The sequence below is a fragment of the Camelus bactrianus genome, chromosome 15 (assembly GCF_048773025.1).
Source record: "Camelus bactrianus isolate YW-2024 breed Bactrian camel chromosome 15, ASM4877302v1, whole genome shotgun sequence".
NCBI lineage: Eukaryota > Metazoa > Chordata > Mammalia > Artiodactyla > Camelidae > Camelus > Camelus bactrianus.
In genome coordinates this window covers 67,752,834-67,775,386 of record NC_133553.1, presented here as the reverse complement: position 1 = coordinate 67,775,386, position 22,553 = coordinate 67,752,834, and the positions used below count along the sequence as shown (strand labels likewise).

General features: G+C 41.0%; 1 protein-coding gene across 2 annotated transcripts in view; it reads left to right on the top strand.

The window, feature by feature from the left end:
- The window catches only part of STAMBP (STAM binding protein), a 41,420-nt gene extending 21,303 nt beyond the window's left edge, over positions 1-20,117 (top strand). Inside the window, exon 11 of one of the 2 annotated variants that reach the window (XR_012499027.1) lies at positions 19,283-20,117. The gene's annotated coding sequence lies outside the window, so the exon portion shown is untranslated. Of the gene's footprint in view, positions 1-3,169; positions 5,701-19,282 lie in introns of those variants that run through there. The other variant, XR_012499026.1, reaches the window with a different exon arrangement.
- The last annotated feature ends 2,436 nt before the right edge of the window (positions 20,118-22,553 follow it).

The following is a 22,553-nucleotide window of genomic DNA, read 5'->3' as shown; positions in this document are numbered from 1 at the left end:
ATATATATATAGTGTGTGTGTGCTCTAGAATGATATGTTGGATCAACATGGTCTAAACAGGTTAAATAAAAGGTCTGGTTATTTGAAGAAAGGTGAGAGGGGAGTGGAATTTGAGATGTACCAGCATTGAAGGTGTGTCCCGGTTCACTCTTAATTGTTCAGTCTTTTCTCTCTGCCCGTTGCCGTCTTCCAGGGATGTGCAGTCATCTCTGTTTGTTTGGTGCTTTCTCAAGTGGGTCATCCCATTCACTTCCTCCTTGTGCCCTAAAAGCTTTCAGCTGAAGATAGTGGCACCTTTGTTTGGAGTGCCAGGTTACACTCCAGATAAAGGATTGTATTCCCATGCCACCCCACTCTACTAATTTCATTGTGTTGGCTATTCTTTTCTGACTTAGGTGACGTCCAGGAAGATGTCTGAAGCTGCAGTTGATTCTGTATTTTTTCTATGAGCTGAGCCTAGTGTTCTAAGGTGGCCTGGAAATTAATGATATTGTTTAGAGAGTAAATGCCCTGGGTAGGAGAATGATTTCTTTTTGTATCAAAATTCTTTGGGGGAAAAAAATCTGCAAATGTTTTGTTTTTAAATTTTTTGTCCTGAGTATGTTCAGTCTTTACTGCTTAGGTTAGTGGCCCGTGAACTTGGCCCCTGAAAGCACCAGATCTCTGTATCCTTGTTCTTCTCATGGACTTAACTCCAAAGACATCGGAAGTTCTTTCTCCTGCACTTTCGGAGTCTGTGGGAACATGGGGCTAGGTGGGTCAGGGCAAGACAAAGGGTGCTTCCCAGTCACTGCTCTCCTTCCCCTGCTGCAGCCTGCACTGCTCCGTCTTGCCCTTAAAAGTCCTACAGTTGCCTGGCCCTGCTCTTTCCAGGAAACTCACCCCTTCTTTCCATTCTTAAGGCTACAGCCTAGTTTAGGACCTTTTTATCTCTTACTTGAACTATTGCACTAAGGCTTTGTTTGGGTCTCTTTGTTTTTAGTATTTCTTGACCCCAGTCTGTTTTGCCCACTACAGTCCGGAGAATTTTCCCCCATTACAACCGTCCTCATGTTTCCTCTTGCTCAGAAACCTGCATTAGCCTTGTATTGCTTAAAATCTAAATGTAACCTTTATTCCAAACTTTCTACATATGGCCACATAAAGCTCTTACCCCTGGCTACACGTTAAAATAGCTGGGGAGCTTTTAAAAAAAATGCTGGTACCCGGCCTCCCCCCCCCCCCCCCCAGTGAAATCCCTATCTCTGGAATGGGACCGCAGACATTGCTTGGGCTTGGTTTTGGTTTTGGTTTTTCTTTCAATCTGCTAGGCGTCTCAAGTGCAGCCAGGGTTGAAAGCCTCTGCACTAGTCATTTATCCGTAAGAATTGTGAGCTCTCATGTCTCTGTGCATCATAGACATTCAGCAAGTGTTCATTGAGCCAAAGTGAACTGTATCACAGATTGCAACCACATTGATCACCTACTGTGTACCGAATGGCCACGTTGTCTTGCCTCTGCACCTGTGCACAGGAAGTCTCAGTGAGTGGCTGGGCGGGCGCAGGAAATCAGTTTGCAGAAGCCCTCCTCACACCTGTCTAGCCACAGCAGAGGCACTTTGCACAGGCCAGCTTCAGTGTCTCACTTCACCCCACCTCTGTGGAAGAGACGTGGTATCAAGCCAGCCCGCAAGGAAGCAGAGAGACTGGGAGGCCAGTGAGAGAAAAGAAGCCAGAGGTGTAGGGAAAAGAGGAAAGGAATATTGTGAATAAAAGGGACTCAGACCACAAACCCAAGGAAAGATGCTGATATTGAAAGGCTAACAACTGCTCAGTGAAGAGACTGACTTCTGGGCTGCTGAACGCCTTTCCACTCTCCCGGGCCACACAAGTGCCATGCTTACTGGTCTGGGCTGAGTGAGGAGAGAGAAGCAGTTTCTGGTTGTATCCCAGTTGGCTTCAGAGGCACAGGCCCTCCCAAGTGCCCTGGGCCAGGTGCAGGGCCTGGTGAAGCTGCTTTGCTGGGGGCCAGGCTTGGGCTGGGTTTTTTCAGATGATTACTCTCAGGTACTCCTAGTTCAATGCCACCAGAGGAAGAAGAAACCACTGAAGCCTTTATAATGCTCTCTTGGGTACCAGATACCTTAAAAGGCAGCACGGGAGAAGCACCCCCTAGTGGGGCCCGTGTCATGGTGGATATTTGTTGCTTGAGAGGCAAGGGTTTCAACTTTCATTTGGCACCCCAGAATTTAAAGTCATAATGCCTGTCGCCTTTGACTGTTGATCACATCTGGGTTTCAGTTACCCTAGTAGAAGGAGAAATTTTTCATGTGGGGATTAACAGGAATGGAGACGGCTAAGAGCAAAGCTTTACTGACTTGAAGACTCAGTGAATCCTGCAACTTTGGTCTGTTTCGCATGGACTTTGGGACCAGTTTTAGGACCAGACCAGGTGTCGATCCCTAGAAAACAGTCTGTCAGTTGGTATTGTTCCTACCCATCTCTGCCATATTTCAGTGTGTTAACCCCACCTGGATTTGGAGACAGGTTTGTTCAAGAATCTTTCAAACCTGTGAGCCCAGAGTGGAACTTCAGAGGCAAGGCTCTTTCTTCTTGTGAGGAGCTTTGCTTGGGACACAGAGAAGGCCTGTTGGATCAGGACCACTGGAACATTCTCCTCTTGAAAGGAAGTGCCAGGTTGAACATTTAAGACTTTGCTTCTGGGTCCAGCTGTTCATTCACCAGCAAGTCAGCACCCCAGACTTCTTTAAATCTATAAAATGGGACCAGCCTAATATGCCTACCTCAGATGAGGGCAGAATGAACTCCATGTGCAACTCGGAGCTATAAGATGCTGTCAATACTTCAAGTACTTGTTATTTATATCTTTGAAAATGTTAGAGTTGAGGTGCCTTTGCTTCCGCCTACCCCACCTCTGCCCCTTCCAACTTCCAGCTAGAGCTTCACATCCTCGATCACTGACTGGGCCCCAGCTCCAGATATCTTTTCTGGTCTGCCCAGATCTTCTGAGCTGAGAAACTGAGAGCCCCAAGAGCCAGAAGAAACATTCCAAATTTCTACTCATTTTCCCTAAGACCCAGAGTAGAGCCAGGACCTAAAGAGAGTTCACAGTCTCTCTCACCATCAGGTCCCTCCTACTCTTGTTTGAACCTCCCACTTTTGTTTTCCAGCTACTTCTTGAGGTGAAAGAAGAGGAAGAGAACTCTGATCCTCTTCACAGAAGTCTTCACTCCTTCCTCCAGGGTTGAATAGTTTGTTAACCTTTGCCTACTTGGGGTTGGAAGCAGGGCCTTACACTTACAGAATATGCCCAGAATCGTTCATTGTGCCTGTTGGATCCAGAATCCAGCCAAGTCGCACCAAATAACCATGGGCTTTCGTGTCCTTTGGTGATTAATCCTGCTTTCCTTCGGGCTTGGTTCAAGTTCTGCCTCCTTCAGTGTCTTCTCAAACTGGTCAGTTTACTCTGAGGGCTTCCTTCTTTGAACTCCAGTGGCATTTATAGCCTGTTTCCCACAACTTGGAATGTGGTTTTTTTGGCTGGTTTTTTGTAGTGTTTTCTTATTGTCTTCTGTGAGTCGTGTCTCTGAATGTTATGTACACTCATGTCATGTAAAGGTAGGGACCATGTTTGCTTTCTAGCACTGTGTTGAGCCTTTCAGTCAGCATGGTACTTCCTTCCTTGTTTTCACTCAGCCCTTCCTTGGAATAGTGTCCTTAGAAGCCAGCTGGGCCTGTGCCCTAACCTCCACCTTGTGAGAATGCCTTGACTTAGACATTGTGTCCTGGGCCTCAGCTGCCACCCCAGTGTCACCTTGTGCCAGAGGTCTGAATACAAGCAAGAGCAGAGGGAGCCAGCAGTTGAGCCCTGCTTCCGGTTGCCAGGACAGATGGTTGTCAGGAGGGGAAGATGTGCCCACAATAATGGCTGAAAGGGGAGGTCTGAGAGGTGGGAGGAAACCAAGAGACAGTGGTAACAAGGTAAGTTACCACTCTCTTTGTCACAGAAACCAAGGAAAGCAGCAGTCTTAAAAAAGGGGAAGTGAATGGTACCAAATGGTTCAGGAGAGGTTTTCTGGGCTAAGGACCAAGATGAGCCCATGGGATCTGGCAGTTAGCAGAGGTCTTCCCTGACAGCCCCATCTAAAACACGCCCAGCCCGTCACTCTACCACATCTCCTTTACTGTGTACAACACGGTCATTCATTAGCTAGAATTGTCCTGTTTATTTCTAGCTTATATATCTAACGTATATTCTGAAAACAGCAACTTTTGTCTTGTTGACACTTGTATCCTCAGCTCCCAGAATAGTGCCTGACACTCAGTAAGATAGGAATAAATGCACAGATTTATCCAAAGTTTGATTAATGATTTTAAAGATTATATAATTTTAAAATTAACAAATTAATCATAGGAGGTTACTTCTTAGAACATATAAGAAAGAAAGCATGTAAGAAAATTAAAACTACGTATGTAGCCATTTGTCTTTATTTAGAGATGAATGCTACTGCAGTGTCACAAATTAAAGCTTCGAGACTGTCTACGAATTGTACACAGAAAGAAATTTAGAACCTTAAATGCTTTAATTATTTAATAAGAAGGAATCAAAAGATATGAATTAAACATTTGACTCCAATTAGAAAAAAGCATAACAGAATATGCTAGGAAAGCCAGAAGGAAAGAAAGACATATTGAAGCAGATATTGCTGAATTTGAAAATAGGAGATTTGGTAGATAAATTCATGTCATTCTTTGAAAAAAACAATAAACTAGTCAAAGAGGAAAAAATATACAAAAAATTAGAAACGAACCAAGGGGTACAACAGAAAGCCTTACATGTAACTAACTAGGCTAATGAATTTGCTTCTCAATGAAATATATGATTTTCTAGTAAAAAAAAAAATTATACACGTGAATGAAATCAAAATTTGTCTTAAGTGGAAGACTTGAAAGACCAACAGTCAATGAAGAATTGGGAAAACGTGTGCAGTATTATCTCCAGATGCTTTTATGAATGAGTTCTTTCAAACTTTCAAGTAACAGATAACTCTCATGCCATTTTTTAATTGTGGTAAGAAAATCACATAACATAAGATTTGCCTTCTTAACCATTTTTAGGTGTACAATTCAGTAGTGTTAAGTGTACTCACACTGTGGAGAAACGTATCTCCAGAACTTTTTCATCTTCCAAAACTGAAACTCTGCACCCATTAAACCACAACTCCCCTTTCCCCACTTCCCCCAGCCCCTGGCAACCACCCTTCTATTTTCTGTCTCAGTGAATTTGACTTCTTTAGATACCTCATGTAAGTGGAATCATTTTGTCTTTTTGTGACTGGCTTACTTCACTTAGCATGATGTACTCAAGTCTCATCTATGCTGTAGCATGTGTCAAAACTTCCTTTTTAAGGCTGAATAATATTCCATTGTATGTATATACCACATTTTGTTTATCCATTAATCTGCCAATTGACACTTGGGTTGCCTCTCCTTCTTGGCTATTGTGAATAGTACTTGCGTGGACATGAGTATATAAATATCTCTTGCTGTTTTAAGTGTCGTAGAGCACAGGGAAATAAGAAAACCAACATAGTTCATTTTTGTGAACACAACTCACTAAATTATATTCACATATATTTCACGCCAATCTCCAATACAGATACAAATTTCCTAAATAAAAGCGTTAACAAATTTGTCAACATAGTGGAGGAATAATGTGTCATGACTGCCAGTGTTTATTGCACATCCCCGTTTAGAACCTGTCCTTGACCCCCTAGCTAGTAAGTGGTGGGCTGGGATGGCAGCCCAGGTCTGCCCAACCCTAGAGCCCATGATGCATCTGGCGAGTTTGTTGAGAAGGTAATGTTGGCCCAATGAAAGAAATCCAGTAATATAATGTATCATAGAAGTAGGTCAAAAGGAAAAAAAAAAAAAAAAAAAAGACCCAGGGCGCTCTCAGAGAATAAGAAAAGTATTTGAAGATGAGAATCAACATTTATTCTTTATTTTTAAATCTCCTTTAATAGATTAGGGAAGAAAGAAGCTTCATTGTCATGATAAAATATGTCTTCTGAAAAGATACCCAGCATCATTCTTAATAAAGAAATACTATTGGCAGAGACAAGACAGACCCATTTTAAATACTATTATCTAACAGTGTCCTGAAAGGGTAACCTAGCCAACATACTGAAGCAGGATAAAGAGTTTACTGTTGGAAAGGAGACACGGATTTTGGCTGAAAACTTAAGTATCTACCTAAAAACCTGAAGATAATCAATCCTGAAAAAACGGTTAGGCCTAATAAGAGAGAGCAGCAAATTTGCCACTAAAAGGTATATGTAAAATGCCTAAAACAGCTTTCCAATACAGGCAATAGCCAGTTGTGACTGGGGGTGCTGATGGAGAATCTCAGTTACCCTAGCAACCAAAACTATAAAGCACCTTGAATAAAATTAACAGGAAGTGTGCAGGACTTCCATAAAGAAAACTAAGCTTTGCAGAGGAGTATGAAGATAACAAATGCAAAGATAGGTAGGCTGTATTCCATGAGGGGAAGACTTAATACTTCAAAGATGTCAACTCTCCTTTAATTAATCCATAGATTTAAATGCACGTCTATACAAATTTCATTTTTTAACTTGAAAAGGGTATTCTAAAATTAATCTGGAATAAGTGAAATAACCATTTTTAAAAATGGAAAGAAGAATGTTAGAAATTTTATTACCAGATAACTTACTATAAACTTATAAGTTAAAATAATAGTGTACAGGTAGAGGACTAGATTAGGAATTAGCAAGCTTTATTGTTCAAGAAGGCAAGGCAGTGCTGTAGACAGCACGGACCGTGTTCTGCTGCAGTTGTGCTTGGTACGATGCCACTGGCTTTTTTTAAGGCAAAGTGAGGTGAAGAGAGGAGACTGTGAGGGGTAGGAAAGCTAACTACAGGGACTGGCCGAGGAATACCTAAGAATAGTCTTACTACCTTTAGTCTAGGTGATGTTTCCACTTCTTTCATCCACCAATAACCCATTACTTTTCCAACACAAGTAACATCCTACATTCCCCCTCAGGCCCAGGAAAAGGACAGAAATAACCCTTGGACCACTGCGGGAGTTCTTTTTTGGAAGTGCCGAAGGCCACAGAACTCCAAATGAGTGGTGTCACACTTCCAAACCCACACCCAACCCCAGGGCAATACCGCCTTCCTAAAATATATACCGATACATGTCTTCATAAAACTATGAGAAAGAAATACAACAACATTTTTAAAATTAATTTTCTGTAGGTGATAGAATGATGGCATGATTGCTCTTGCTTTCCCCTCTATACTTTTTTGAATTTTCCAAATATTCTACAGAGAACATTGCTTTCATAATTGAGCAAAAAGGACAATACCTACTATTTTCAGAAACCAAAGCTCCACTGCCCCTTCAATGTGGGAATCCAGCCAAGACCTTATTCTTGAACAGCATCAGTGAAAGGGCCTTAGGAATGCTCTTGGGCACAGCAGCAAAGGCTTGTCATATATGGAAAGCTTCCACGAGGATGACCTCACCCCTGGAACCCATTCAACGTAAACTCTGCTGCAAGGGCTAGCGAAGAGCTTTGGGCAAAACCTGGAGGGTGGAAAGCCGAGAGAGAATTGACCTAAAGAAGACAGACGCTCTGGGCTGTGGCCTGAAGCGCTCCTGTGTACCCATCGGGGCTTGTTAGCAGACCTCTGTGCTTAGTTCCTAGGGGAGGGTTCCTTCTCCCCATCTCACCTCCTCCAAGAAAGAGCTCCCACAGCGGCCCAAGGGTGATTCCTAGCTTTTTTCCTGGGCCTGAGAGAGAGTGTAGGATGTTACTTGTGTTGGATAAACAGTGATGGGTTATCAGTGGGTGAAAGAAGTGAAAACATCACCTCTAGGAAGACTATTTTTAAATTTTCCTCAATTATCCCCTGCACTTAGGTTCCCTACGCCTCTGTCTCCTGTCTTCATTTCACTTTGCCTTAAGAAAGACAATTCCAAATACCAAAGCACAATTCCATCAAAGTCTGGTTCCTACCGTGCATAGCACTGACCCCCTTCCCACCTTGGACAGCGCTTGACCCCCTGCCCTCCCTACTTAAGCATCTGTGTCTGTAACTGCTTTCACCCAGCTTCGTATTCTACCCCTTTCCCCTGGCTTAGGAGTTTTACGCTAGTTTTCATTGAACCATGGTAGACTCAGGATAGGCTCACACCGATACTTTAGTTTCCAGTCTCGGTGTAGCTCTGTAAGCACACAGCCTCTGATACGGCCCTTGGGGCTTCAGTGTGGTCTAGGAAGAGGACATGTGATGAGAGCAGAATTCTGTGCTGCTTTGAATTATTTTCATTGTACTGACAGAAAATTCAATTCAGACTGTTCAGGCACAGTGTCATCAGGGCACTCATTTTGTGTTCATCTCTTGGCTCTTACGTACTCAGTGTTTGTTCATTCAGTTAGGTTTTTCCAATATGGTAGCTTTGACAGCTATAGGTTTATAGCCTATCATCTTGGTAAATCCAGCAGGGAAAAAGAGAACTTCTGTGTCCAACAGTTCCAACAAGTCCTGGAACTGAGTCATTGGGTTATGACTTTGGTCATGACTTCATCCTCAGACCCGTCACTGTGCCCCAGGGGATGGGATGCTTTGATTGGCCAGACCTGGGCTGTGTGTCCAAACGCCATCTGAACCGCATGCACTGGGTGTGGGGGAACATTCATTCTGCAAAGGAAAATCATGATGGCATTAAGGGAAGAATGGTTGCTGGGCAGCAAAAGCAACAGATACCTATGATATGTGCCCAGGAGAAAAAGCTAGGACCTGCCATCACCACTGTGGGCACAAAGACCCAAGATGAGCAAGCTAATGAAATACAAATGGAAACACCAGTGCTGCTGGCTTTAGATAAAAGCAGCTGGACTATGGGTTAGTAACCCTTTCACTCCCCAAAAGGTGGGTCACACCTTCAGGCCATGGATCATTCTTCTATTTAATTTGCATTTATTGAGCACCTACTGTGTGCAGAGCCCTCTTCAAAATACACAGGAAGTAAATCCTATACTCTTTGTCTCCAGGGAGAAAATAATAGAGTAAGAAAAAGAAACCATACTCCCGTGAAATAGCACAAGAGCAATTTCTTCGTAATCGATGACTGTACACAGAATGAGCACCAGCTCTATGCAGGAGTATTGAGGGAACCCAAGTTAGGGAGAAACCCAAGTTTTCATCTTAATTTATACTCTATTTATAATAATTCTTTTTTTTTGTATTTCACTTTTAATTCTCTCAACAAATATTTACTGTGTGCCTTCTAAGTGCCAAGCCCCATGTTATACTCCGGATACCTAGTTAGAAAGGTTTTCTAGGATGTGTAAAATATTTCAAAGAGAAAATAAATTGAACATAAGGACAAAGGAATATAGACTACAGGGCTACAGCAAAGTGGATCCAGTAATAGAGCAAAAAAAGCAAAACATAATCACTTACATTCCCACCATGGGTAGGCCACATGATGTATAATGTCATAAATAATGTAAACACCTGTATATAAGCCCAAACAGCACACAGAGGGTTCCGTTTTTCCATATAAAGATGGCATCTCTCTGACGCACAAGAGTTAGTAAAAGTAATTCTACTGGAACGCGGAGGGTGGGGGCAGGTCGTGTAGTTCAGCTCAGATGCCTAGCTGTCTGTTAATCGGCTTAACCTAGGGATGTATTTTGTCATATCTGGACTCAGATGGACTGCATGGATTCTAAACAACTCCAGGTTTCTCTTTGGTGACATTTTAGTTAGTATGTAGTGACAGTGAACTTGGAATTGTGATCTTTGGCCAAGTGCCTGGAATTCAGCTGCCATTCTTTTTTTTAATGGTGGGGAGGTAATTAGGTTTTTATTTATTTACTTATTAATTATTTTAGTGGAGGTGCTGGGGATTGAACCCAGGACCTTGTGCATGCTAAGCACACACTCTACCACTGAGCTATGCTCTCCCCCTGCTTAGCTGCCATTCTTCACTGGGGGCTAAGTAAGACGGTTTTTGTTTTGTTTTAATAGAGCTCATCAAGGTGGAGTAAGAGAGCCCGCCACCCACTTAGCACATCGATTCCCACTTTACAGCAGAAAAGAGACTTGCAGTAACCACAAAGGGTTTCTGTACAGCAAATTTGGGGAATCAAACTTGGACAATGTGGTTGTCTCCTCATTTATGAAATTGGCAATAACATGGGACGACTTACCCAGGTAATAGCCTTAGTGTTAGATATTTTGATCTGTAGCCCTTCTTTCTGTCGCAATTAGCTGGTAGGGTCTGTTGTATATAGAGACCATTCCTTGTCCAGGAAAATAAAGCCATATATCATCAGAGTAAAAAAGAATGTCTCCTTTTCCTTTTTTTTAATAGCAAGAAGCTATGCAACTAACTCATCCAAAGGTAGTATCAGATTTTTTTTTTAAATAAGTGGAAAAATACTAGTGTCAGAACTCAGCCTGGTTCAGCCCTCAGGAAAGTTGTTCCCCCCCGTTCTGGCCCGTGAAGCAGGATAGCAGTGGCGAATCAATTTGTCTGTGGCCCAGACTGAGGAAAGATCAATAAAAGTTGCAGGCAGTTTGATATTATTCCTGCCACTGTAGGCAAACATTATAGCAGTGGCCGGTGGTGGAATTACTGCTTAAAGACCAGATGGTTCCGTATGTCAAATGCTGATCTGAGAATCCTGGATTGACATGAATTGTTAAGGAGCTGGCGTAGAGTTTAGGTTAAAAAATGGACTTTTAATTTGAGCTAGGAGAGGCACAGGTTGTCCTTACTCAAGGAAAAGAACCTGGACTCTGGGTCTAGTTAGAAAGAACTAAGTCCAAGGAGTAAAATAGTGAATAATAAACACGATTAATAAATAAAACTGGGGTTTGGAGCCCATCATTCAGAAGGACCATTAAGAACTCGAGGCAAAAAGTCCCTATGGATGCTCTACTTAAGCTCAAGTTTTACTGTTGTCTGGGCAACGGAGAACCATAACTGGGCTCCAGTCAGAGACTGGCCTCATGTTTATAAAAACTGGGGCTGTTGATCTTGTTTCAAGAGAGCCGAGGAAGTGAACTTCCTAGGTGTTACTCAGTGTTTGGTCCCATGCAAGCTCGCTTCCCAGGATAACCGCTCAAAAACCTCTTCCAGAGTCTGCCCTTGTTGCCAGATTCCATTCTCACCACAAGATATTATTGAAGTAAAATATTTTCCCAGTTTTATTGCAATATAATTGACAGACAGCAATATATGTTTAAGGTATTAAACATAATGATTCAACTTACATACATGAAATGACGACCACAGTAGGTTTAGCGAACATCCATCATCTCATATAGAAACAACATTAAGGAAATAGAAAAGGCAGCCAAAATAGCTCACTTGGGAGAGTGTTAGATTGAAGAAACGTTTTTTAAAAAATGTATTTTTTCCTTGTGATGAGAACTCTTAGGAGTTACTTAGGAGAGTTGTTACTCTCCTAACAACTTTCATTTGCAACGTACAGCAGTGTTCATTAGCATGTTGCACATTGCACCCCTCGTACTTACTTAAAACCGGAAGTCTGTACCTTTCGATCACCTTTATTCAATTCCCCCTCCCTCACCTCTGGTAACCTCTGATCGCTTTTTCCATGAGTTTGTTTATTTGTTTTTGAAGTATAATTGAGCTGCACTATGTTAGTTCCTGGTACACAACGGAGTGATTTGGTATTTCTGTGCATCTCAAAATGAACCTCATGATAAGTCTAGTGGTCATCTGTCAACATATGATGACGTTACAAGATCATTGACTGTTTTCCCCACATGGTGTACTTCATACCTGTGACATTTGTTTTGTAACTGAAAATCTGTACCTCTTCATCTCCCTCACCTATATCTCTCCTCCCCTCCCACTGGGGTAAAATATTTTTAAGACAGTGAAAATGTATCCTACACCTTAACTTTTATGAGGTCCTGAGTGACTTTCCTAATTCGGTTTTTCACAACTTCTCCATGAAAGGTTATTCTGGCTACCCAAGAGTTCTTTAACCAAAGGCAGGAGATGTAGGAACTGTATTTGTGGTACCATTTTGAAAATTAAGACTGATGGGTTCTAAATTATTTGCATTATGTTGTTACGGGAGAACCTCCCTTTCAGAACGCTACACGTGATGCTTCCACTTGTTCTCAGCTAGTACCAAATTGCAAATATATTTTTTGCCCTCAGCCCTAGGGGAGGGCGTTGAACTGAGGTTAAGAGCCAGCTCCAAAGCTAAATTGACCTGGGATGGATTCCCGGCTTCCTCACTTACTGCCCAAGTCACTTCAGTAAGTGCCTTACCCTCCCCTGCTTCAAAGTCCTCAGCTCTATAAAATGTGAAAAATACATTTAAATGTAGGAATGCACACCCAGGGCCCAGCACAATTTGTAGCACACAGACTCAACTCGGTAAACTGCAGCTATTGACCATAGCAACAATACCGACAACAACAAGGCCTAAGGCCAGTAGTTCACCCCACGTCGCCCTTTGGGGGCTCTGGGCTTTCGGTGGGGGGGGGAACATCCTTGCCTCCCTAGAGAGATGGGCAGAGGATCCTAACAGCCCAGGCTCAGCTGAGGCCCGGTGCGCTGAGACCTCTCCCAGGGAAACCACACCCCCTAGTCACAGAATGAAGGAGGGTGGCATCCTGCTTTCATTTAAAAGACGCCCTTCTGGGTGGGCAGGCCTGAAGTGTCAGGTAGAGCCTGACTTTGAAGAACCATCCAGCAGGGAGGCTGTACCAGCTCTGCTTTGAAAGCCCTCCAGTGCCCCTTCCCACATCCTCCTCTCTAGCTCCCCCTGTGCCGCCAGGAGGAGGATAATGGCCTGGGGCACCGCAGCTCAAGGGCTTGCCGGGGAGGGATGAGTGCGGGAGTGGGGGAGGGGACTGCCCGATGACAAGGAAGGGAAGGAACGGGGATCTTGGGGCACCTTCCGGGCCAGCCCATGGCTCAGTGCTCGTAGAAAGTGGAGAGGGGTGTGTAATCCATTTCTAGCTCCTCCAGAGCTGGGGTCGTCGCTGAGGGCTGGCAGGAAAAGGCGTGTATGTTTTTACTCAGCTGACTGGTAGGTTTCAGAGTTCTTCCTTCGGCTGTCAATTCTCCATTTAGCACTGACTGTCCAAATACTTGCTTTCTCGTAGCAATCGCATGCAGGGTTTTCTGTATGTTCAGTGCAAACTGCTTCCCCCTCCAACTCCACACTTTTTTTAAAAAAAGATTTTGGTTTTGGAGAGGTAATTAGGTTTATTTATTTATTTTAAGTCTTATTTATTTTTAAAATGGAGGTACAGGGGATTGAACCCAGGACTTTGTGCATGCTAAGCACACGCTTTACCACTGAGCTATAGCTGCCCCTCCACACTTTCTCCATGTGGGAAATTTGGTCTAGTTCAAACACTTTCACCCTCCCTTATCCCCATCTAGGGACACACCCTCCAGGGGTACACCCACAGCCTTTCTCTTGGATTAGGTAATTGGCAAGAAGGCTCGGTCCCAATCACCTTCCCTGTGCCCACTGGACCTGTGAGGACACTCCAAGTGGGGGGTGTCCAGTCTGCTCCGCAGACTTCACCGTCTGCCTCGTCTCAGATGCGCTCAGGGCTGATCAATACAGCCACTGTACTGGCAGACGCCCAAAAGGAGATGGGGAGCTGTTGTGGGCACCTGGATCTTCCTCTGGGAATCCCCCTTACTTGGCAGGGGATTGCTTACTTGCAGCCCTCCCCTCCTCACAGAGAAAGGAGAGGGTCCCTTCTCACCATAACACTGCCCTCCCCACAAGGCTGAGAACTCCAGCCAGGACGGTTCAGTCTCCTCTCCATAGTTTTCTCACATAGGCGTCTGGAGGCAGGGCTGCTCCCAGAAGGTAGGGTGGCTAAGCTGCCCCTCAGTGAGCCCGGGGGAGGTGCTGGGCTCTGTGTTTTGGCCATCTCCTAGAGCTTGCTGTTTGCAGCTGGGACCATAGTGACGATCCAGGGAAACAAAAATGTTCGCTCAACGTTCAGTACACAGAGACGATTTAATCCTGTTGTTTGAATCCTCTTAAATCCTCCCTGATATTTCATCTCTTTGTTCTATCAGTTACTGAGAGTTTTCTCAGTGTTAAAAAATCTCCCAGTGTGATTGCAAATTTGTCTATTTCTCCTTTTTGTTTGGTCAACTTTTGCTCTCACTCTGTGTGTGTGCGTGTGCGTGTGCGTATTAGGTGCACATAAATGTGGAATTGTTATATTCTCTGGTGGCCTGACCCTTTTATATTATAAAATGTTTCTTTATCTTTATGACTGCCCTAAGACCTACTTTGATCTTAGTATAAATTTCTTTTGAGGAGTGCTTCTTATTTTATTTCTACTGAATCTTTGCATTTCAGGTGTATCTCTTACAAGCAGTAGGTTGTCAATTTAATATCATTAAATATCCAGTCAAACAATCTTAATCTTTAAATAAGAATATTTACTCAATTTAAGTTAATGTAATTCCTGATCTATCTGGGCATCAGATTACCACCTTACAATTTGTTTTCTTTTTTTCTCACCTGTTTTATCTTTCTTTTTTTCTCCTTACTTGATTTCTTTTGAATTAATGGAGTATCTTTTTTCTTTATCTTAGTTGTTTTCTCCTCTATTAGCTTAGTAGTGATATATCCTTTTCCTTTTAGAGACTACCCTAGATATTATAACATTCACCCTTGACTTACTAACATGTCATGCAAAACAGTAACTTCCCTCCTTCCAAGACAACATGAGGAACTTAGAACACTTCAGCCCCATTTATCCCCTCCCGACTTTGTTGTGTATTATAATTCTATGTATATTTTACATATATTTTAAAGCCCACAAGACATTATTATTTTTGTTCTGTACAGTCAATATTCATGCAATACTAACCCTTTTCATTGTTCTCCATTTGTTCCTGAACTTCTGTGCCTCCTACAGGGATAATTTTCCTTCTGCCTAAAGAATTCTCCATAAGGCAATATACACACTGTTAGCATCTCTGGAAATTTCTTTATTTTGCCTTCATTTTCCAGGATAATTCATAGGTTATATAATTATAAATCACATCTATTTTCATTCAGCATTTTAAAGATATCATTCCATTGTGAAAAGTCAGCTGTAAGTCTTACTGCTGTTCTTCTGAAGGTAACATTTTCCCCCAGTTGCTTGTAAATTACACTCTATCTTAGTTCCACTATGATGTGTCTAAGAGTGATTTTCTTTGTATTTATCCTACTTGCGATACAGAGTACTTCTTGAATCTGTAGCTCGATTGTATTTCATCCGTTTTGGAAATTTCTTGACATTATTTTTCAATTTTTTTTTTTGTCTCTTTCTTTTGCTCTTCTTTTTCTAGGATTGCAATTATACATGTTAGATCTTTTCACCATATTCTAAATCTCTTTTTTGTATTTTTCCTATTTTTCCAAAATATGGATCATCTGTGATCTATTTTTATTGTTTGCTTTTTTCTCTTTCAGTCCTGTTTCCTGGTATTCCTGATAATTTTTCAATTGAATGCCAGATACTGTGAACAAATATTTGTAGAGGCTTTTAATAGTGTTATCTTCCTCTGGAGAGGATTTACTCAAAATTTTGGCAGGTAGAGATCACCTTATTCCAGCCTGGAATTGAACTTATTTTAATCTGGATGCAGTGTTTGTGAGGCCTGGACTGTTTTTGGCTTGCTCTTATTCCCTAGAGCATGTTTTTTTTTTATGGAACCTACATTAGTTAGAGTTGTCCAAAGAAATAGATTAGAGCGTGTGTGTGTGTGTGTGTGTGTGTTTGTGTGTGTGTGTGTGTGTGTGTGTGTGTGTGTGTACCTACAGCCAGCAGGCTGCAGACCCAGGGAAGAATTGCAGTTTGAGTCCGAAGGTGGTCTGCTGGCAGAATTTTCTCTCCCAGGAAGATCAGTGTTTTTCTGTTAAGGCCATTGACTGAATGGATGAGACCCACTCACACTACAGAAGATAATTTGCATTACCCAAAGTCTACTGATTTCAATATTAATCTCATCTAAAAAATTCCTTCACCCCAAAACGTCAGTTAATATTTGACCAAATATCTGGGAATTGTGGCCGAGCCAAGTTAACCCACAATGTTAACCATCACGGGTCCCGTTGGAGAGCCTGGAGTGTTCGATGGTACCCCTTCCTCCGCGATGGGCTCTGAACGCCAATATTTTTCTCCCTAGCCTCATAAGTCTGCCTGAAGTACTGATAAGCTTCTCATTCTCTTAGTTACTTCTTCTTGCCCAATTTCTTGACCTCTGTTCTGTGCTGCTTAAACACTGAAAGATGTCTCAAGAGGAAAATGGCATAGAGTTTCAGCCTCACCCAAATGAGTTTTCTCTCTCTAGAAACCCAGCCTCTTTTGTCCTGTCTGTTTTGGTAGTTCTCTGGTGACTTCATACAGGTGTTTTCATGTTTTATCCAAGACAGGGGATCACTGAGATGCTGAAAAGACATTTTATTAAATCTAACCCCCTAATTAGTAACTCTTCATAAACCTATAGTGGAACAATACTTCCATCATGTGAAAAATAATGTGTATTATATCGAACAATATTTAATAGGGAAGCGCTAGAGTACAGTCCTTGGTGGGTACTGGGAGCACGCTTCAGTATTACCTGTGTAACTAACGGAACTCAGCGGCCCGGGTCCCACCTCAGATTTAATGAAGCAGAACCCGTGGGGGCTGTAGGGGGTGGTTAAGGACATTGAACTAGAGGCATTCTCATTAAAGACCAGGATGCCATTTGTAAGAGCAAAACATTAAACGTTGTTCTGAGTGTTCTACATAGTGAAATAAAAATAAGAAACTAAATAAAAAGTAGAAATATTGTTTGAAATAAATATTATTTTCAGATGATGTTACCTGCTCAAAAAAAAAAACCCTTCAAAAGAACGAGAGTTTAGCAAGATAATTAGGTATGTGTGTATAATAATATAGTATATATGTATATAATAAAATGTATATTTTCCTATATGTCAGTAACCACATAGAAAATATAACACAAATGTTAACATAATGGCATCCAAAAATGTAAAAACCTAGTTTGAAAAACAGAACTGTGCAGGATCTATATGATGAAAACTTGGAGATGTTATTAAGGAACATAAAGAAAGTTTTGAATAAATGAAAAGACAGAAAGTCCAACAATGTAAAGGTATAAACATTTTCTAAATTCATACATAAATTCAATGTAACCAATTAGGACCTCATCTTTCTCAGGGGATGTGGAAAGAGAATTTCACAAAATGATTTTTTACAAGTTTTTCTAGAAAATAAATGAACAATAATAACCAAGAAATGTTTGAAAGAGAATGACAATGCAATATTTACTTCAGCAGATGTTAAAACCTAGCGTTATATTTAAAACGGTGAGGTATTGGTGCAGAAATAGGCAAATAGGGGGAACAGAATATAGAACGAGAGAGTATTTTAAATTATGGAGATGATGTTGACTAGTTGATAAATGATGCTGACTAGTTAACAAATAGTCTTGGGTAATAGACTTAAGGGAACAGGGGAGACGGGAGTTTGATACCTACCTCTTGTTTACATTAGAATAAATTTCAGCTGGACGAAATAAAGATTTCAGTATAATAAATGAAATAACAAAAGTGCCAGAATAAAAACTGTAGGTGAATATTTACATAATTGTAAGTAGAAGACATTATTTATATTTTTAACATTTTTATTGATTTATAATCATTTTACAATGTTGTGTCAAATGCCAGTGTAGAGCACAATTTTTCAGTTATACATGAACATACACATATTCATTGTCACATTTTTTTCTCTGTGAGCTACCATAGATCTTGTATATATTTCCCTGGAAGACATTTTTTAAAACATGGCCCAAAGATACATACCATGAATGATAAACAGATACTATTATGTCCAAAGTTAAAACTAGTATTTTCACTAGTGCTTAATTTGGGAGGATTTTTGACTGGGAGAGGTTACATGGAAACCTGATATGGGTAGTGATTATATGGGTATAAATACTCATTGAGCACTTAAAATTTTGTGTACTTTCCTTTATGTGTGTTATCCTTCAATTAAAAATTTTAAAGTAAAACTATTTGGGAAAAGATATCATGAAAATAATTTTTAAAGAAATGAAAATTTAGAATAAATATTTGCAACATTCACAACATACAAATATTAATATCTTAAATATATAAAGAGTTACTGTAAATCAATAAGAAAAGGTTAGCACTCTGATAGAAATGTAAACAACTCAAACACACAATTCACAAAAGAAGAGATACAAATTAACAATAAATAATAAAAGATGCATAACTCACTAATTAATAACCAGATAAACGCAAATTGAAACCCAGCACTATTTTTCACCTATTAGGTTGTGAAGATTAAAAGGTTTGATGTTCTCCAGTGGGATTCTAAGTGAGCACTCTTGTACCTGAGGGGAGAATAAATTGCAATTACTTTCTGAAGGTCTGGCTTAGCAAAATGATTTATAATTAAAATGTACATCCTACTTCACCGAGAAATTTCTCCTTTTGGAATGATCGAAGGAGATAATCCCACAACACAAACATAAGTAACAGCGTATTCATCACAATATTGTTTATAATAGTGACAAAGTGGAAATTACTTATACAGCCAGTCAGTAAAGGACTAGTTTGATAAGTACATTGAAATATGTGCAGCCAATAAAATAGATGATGATGAAAATCTAAGGGCATAGGAAAAAGAAAAATTCCAAGACATTTTGTTAAGTGATAAAAGTGAGGCTTGTTTATTTCTTCATTTAACAAATAGCTATTTCTTAAGGGCCCACAGGTGTCAGGACCTCCTCTAGTCATAGGGAATACAGCAGTGGGCAGAAAAGCAAAGAACAATTCCTTTTGTTGCCTCCCCAGAGCTGATGTTCTAGTAGCAAATGAAAGATAATTAAAAAATGAAATACATTTTGTAGTATATACCGTGTGTAGGGATGTACAGTGTGTACAGTAGGATAGCTGTGCCTTTGAATTGAAGAATGTCTGCCAAGAGCTTAGTTCACAATGGTTATCTGGATGGTGGGGACTTCTATTTTCTACTTCATATTTTTTTTTCCTGAAAAGTTTTGAATAAGTACTCTTTTTAAATGAGAAGAAAATGAATGAATTTCTATTTTGACAAAAATAAAATGGCAAAATTTTATTTTAAAGAGGGCCTGAATAAATGATATTTGCTATTTCCTTCCCTCAAAGAATTGAATAGATCAACAACTGTGAAGTGCAAGAAAATTTTTGACAGGAAAAAGAAGTGCTCAAATGCAAATCAAAACCACAATGATGTGAAGCAATAGGAACTCTACAAAATGTTACAGCCACTTTGGAAAGCAGTTTGGAAATTTTTTACAAAACCAAACATGCTCTCATCATATCATCGAGCAATTGCAATCCTGGTATTTACTCAAATGAGTTGAAAACTTACGTCCACACAAAAACCTGCTCAAGGATGTTTAGAGAAGCTTTATTCAAAATTGACAAACTTGGAAGCATCAAGATGTCCTTCAGTAGGTGAATGGATAAACTGTGGTACATCCAGACAATGGAATATTTTTCACCACTGAAAAAGAAATGAGCTATCAAACTATCAAGAGACATGAAGGAATCTTAAATGCATATGACTGTGAAAGAAGCCAGTCTGAAAAGGTTATATACCGTACAATGCAAACTATATGGCGTTCTCGAAAAAGCAAAACTGTGGAGACTATAAAAAGATCAGTGATTGCCAGGGGTTGGAGGGTGGGGAGGGATGAATGGGTGGAGCACAGAGGATTTTTTAGGACAATGATTCTATCGTTTATGATGCTGTAATGATGGATACATGATACTACACATTTGTCAAAACCTATAGAATGTACAACACCAAAAGTGAACTCTAATGTAAACTACGGACTTTGGGTGATAATGATACGTCATTGTAGTTTCATCAGTTTTAACACACGTACCACTCTGGTTGGGGATGTTGCTATGGGGAAGGCTATGCATATGTGGGGGAAAGGGATGTATGGGAAATCTCTGTACTTTCGGTTCAATTTTTCTATAAACCTAAATTACTCTAAAAAATAAAGTCTATTTAATTTTTTTAAAAATACACAATGAGATACCACCTCACACCTATAAGGATGGCTATTTTCAAATAATGTTGGTGAGGAAGTGGAGAAATTGGAACCCTTGTGTACAGTTGGTGGGAATGTAAAATGGTGTAGCTGCTGTGGAAAACAGTGTGGCAGTTCCTGAAAAAATTAAAAACAGAATCGCCATGTGGTCCAGCAATTTCACTTTCAAGTATACACTCAAAAGAATTGAAAGCAGGATCTCAAAGAGGTTGGTACGCCCATGTTTAAAGCAGCATTATTCACAGTAGCCAAGAGGTGAAAATAACCCAGTTGTCTCTCAACAGATGAATGGATAAGCAAATCGTGGTACATACGTACAATGGAATGTTACTCAGCATTCTGACACCTGCTACAACATGGATGAACCTTGAGGACATCATGCTGAGTGAAATAAGCCAGTCACACACAAACACAAATGCCGTATGATTCCACGTACATGATGTACCCAGGGTTGCCAAATCCAGACAGAAAGTAGAAAGATGGCTGTCAGCGGGGCTAGGGAGTTGCGGTTTACTGGGTACCGTGTTTCAGTTTTGCAAGATGAAATCATTCTGGAGACTTTTTTGCACAACAAAGTGAATATACTTAATACTACTGTACACTTAAAATGGTTAAGATGGTAAATCTTACGTTATGTCTATTTTAGCACAATTAAAAATAAAATAGAAAATAAAAGAACTAATGATATTATGAAACACAGACACCAAAAAGGAAAGACATCTTGACTGAACTTCAATAAGGCAAATGCCACCAGACAAAACCAAAGAGTAAATGTTAAACTGCGGGGGCCGGGGGGAGGCTATTTGCAGCTATTGCGATAAACAAAAGGCTAATGGTGTCACCAAGGAACTATTCCAAGAACTCTTATAACTCAAAAAGATAAAGCAAACCATCCAATAGAAAATTTTCCACACAGATATACTCACACACGTGCGCCAAAGCACAATATATGAAGTTTTATTAATTGCAGCAATGTTTGCATAAGTGAAAAATTGGAAATGACTCAAGATTGCATCATAGGATATTGGTTAAAAATCTTATGATATAGCCCACTATGGAAAACTATGTTAAGATTTTAAAAATTATATGAACTCATTTGAACAGATCCAAGAGTATTATTAAGAGAGCATGACAAATTTCAGAATAGCTGTAAAAACATATGTTGTAACATAATCCCATTTTTATAGAGTAATATAAAAGAGGAATAAAAAGTCGGGAGAAATTCTGAAAGAATACGTATGATACTGTTAAGGGTAGCTAAGCCCTCTCTGACTCAGGTCTGTATGAAATTGTAGGGGACATTTGCTTTCTAAAATACACATTTTTGTATTTTTTTTTTAATTTTTGGCATGATTTTTGAAATCAGGAAAATAACAAAGAAATAACTAATTAAGGGTGGGAATTCCTCATACTATAAAAAACTGAGTACCTCTGGCAGCTGGTTTGGCCTCTGGCCTCCTCCACCTATTTCTATCAAAGCCAAGGCAGTCTTCACCTTTCTAAACTGAGGGCTTCAGTTTATTTAGATAAACTCTGATCTCTGGACTGTTTGGACCCTGAATCACAACCAGTCTCTTTGATTACAGGCTCTTTATTGTTTATAAGCTGACTTTGCCAACCAAGGTGCGAGCGTCCACCCTGGCCAGAGTGCTGAGTGATTAGAAGAGAATGGAGCCAACCTTGACATTGTGAAGGGAAAAAAATGCCCCGACTAGATCCCTGATCAGGTCAGAGAGACTTGCCCCCTGTCCCTGCCCAGGGCGGGAGACTAGGGGGAGCGCACGGCCTGGGCGCCGGCTCTTAGCTGCCTCGCCCGGCCAGGACTGACAGCTCTCTGTCCCTGCTGGACAGCTCCCACTCCATCTGCTGAGTGGCCTGCCCCCACCATCCACAGCGAGGGCTTTTCCAGGGACCTGAAAGACTCAGGGAAGCTTCCCAGAGGGCCCTGGAATTTAGACTCGGCACTGAGCACTCAGGCCAGTGGTCAAAAGATTAGTAAGTAAACCTCATGGTGGCCACAGTGCCCTTTCTCCACATGGGACAATCCCAAGCCTCCATGCAGAGCCTTCCCTAGTCTTTCCTCCGGGTCCTCTCAGCAGCGGCCGCTCCTTCCCCACACCTTCATCTGCTTCAATCCTTCGTGAACGGGGAAGACAGCCTGACACCGAGTCATTGCTCCAGGACAACCCAAACCACCGAGAACTTCATGCAGTGTCCCCAAAGCAGATGCAGTTGTTCCTAGTCTGGGGCAAACCCAGGACAACTAAAAGCCAAATGCCACCTGTACCCGGGACAGCAATCCCGTCGTGCCCTCCTCACCTGCTGCCCCTCACACGCCTCCCAGCCCTCGGGCT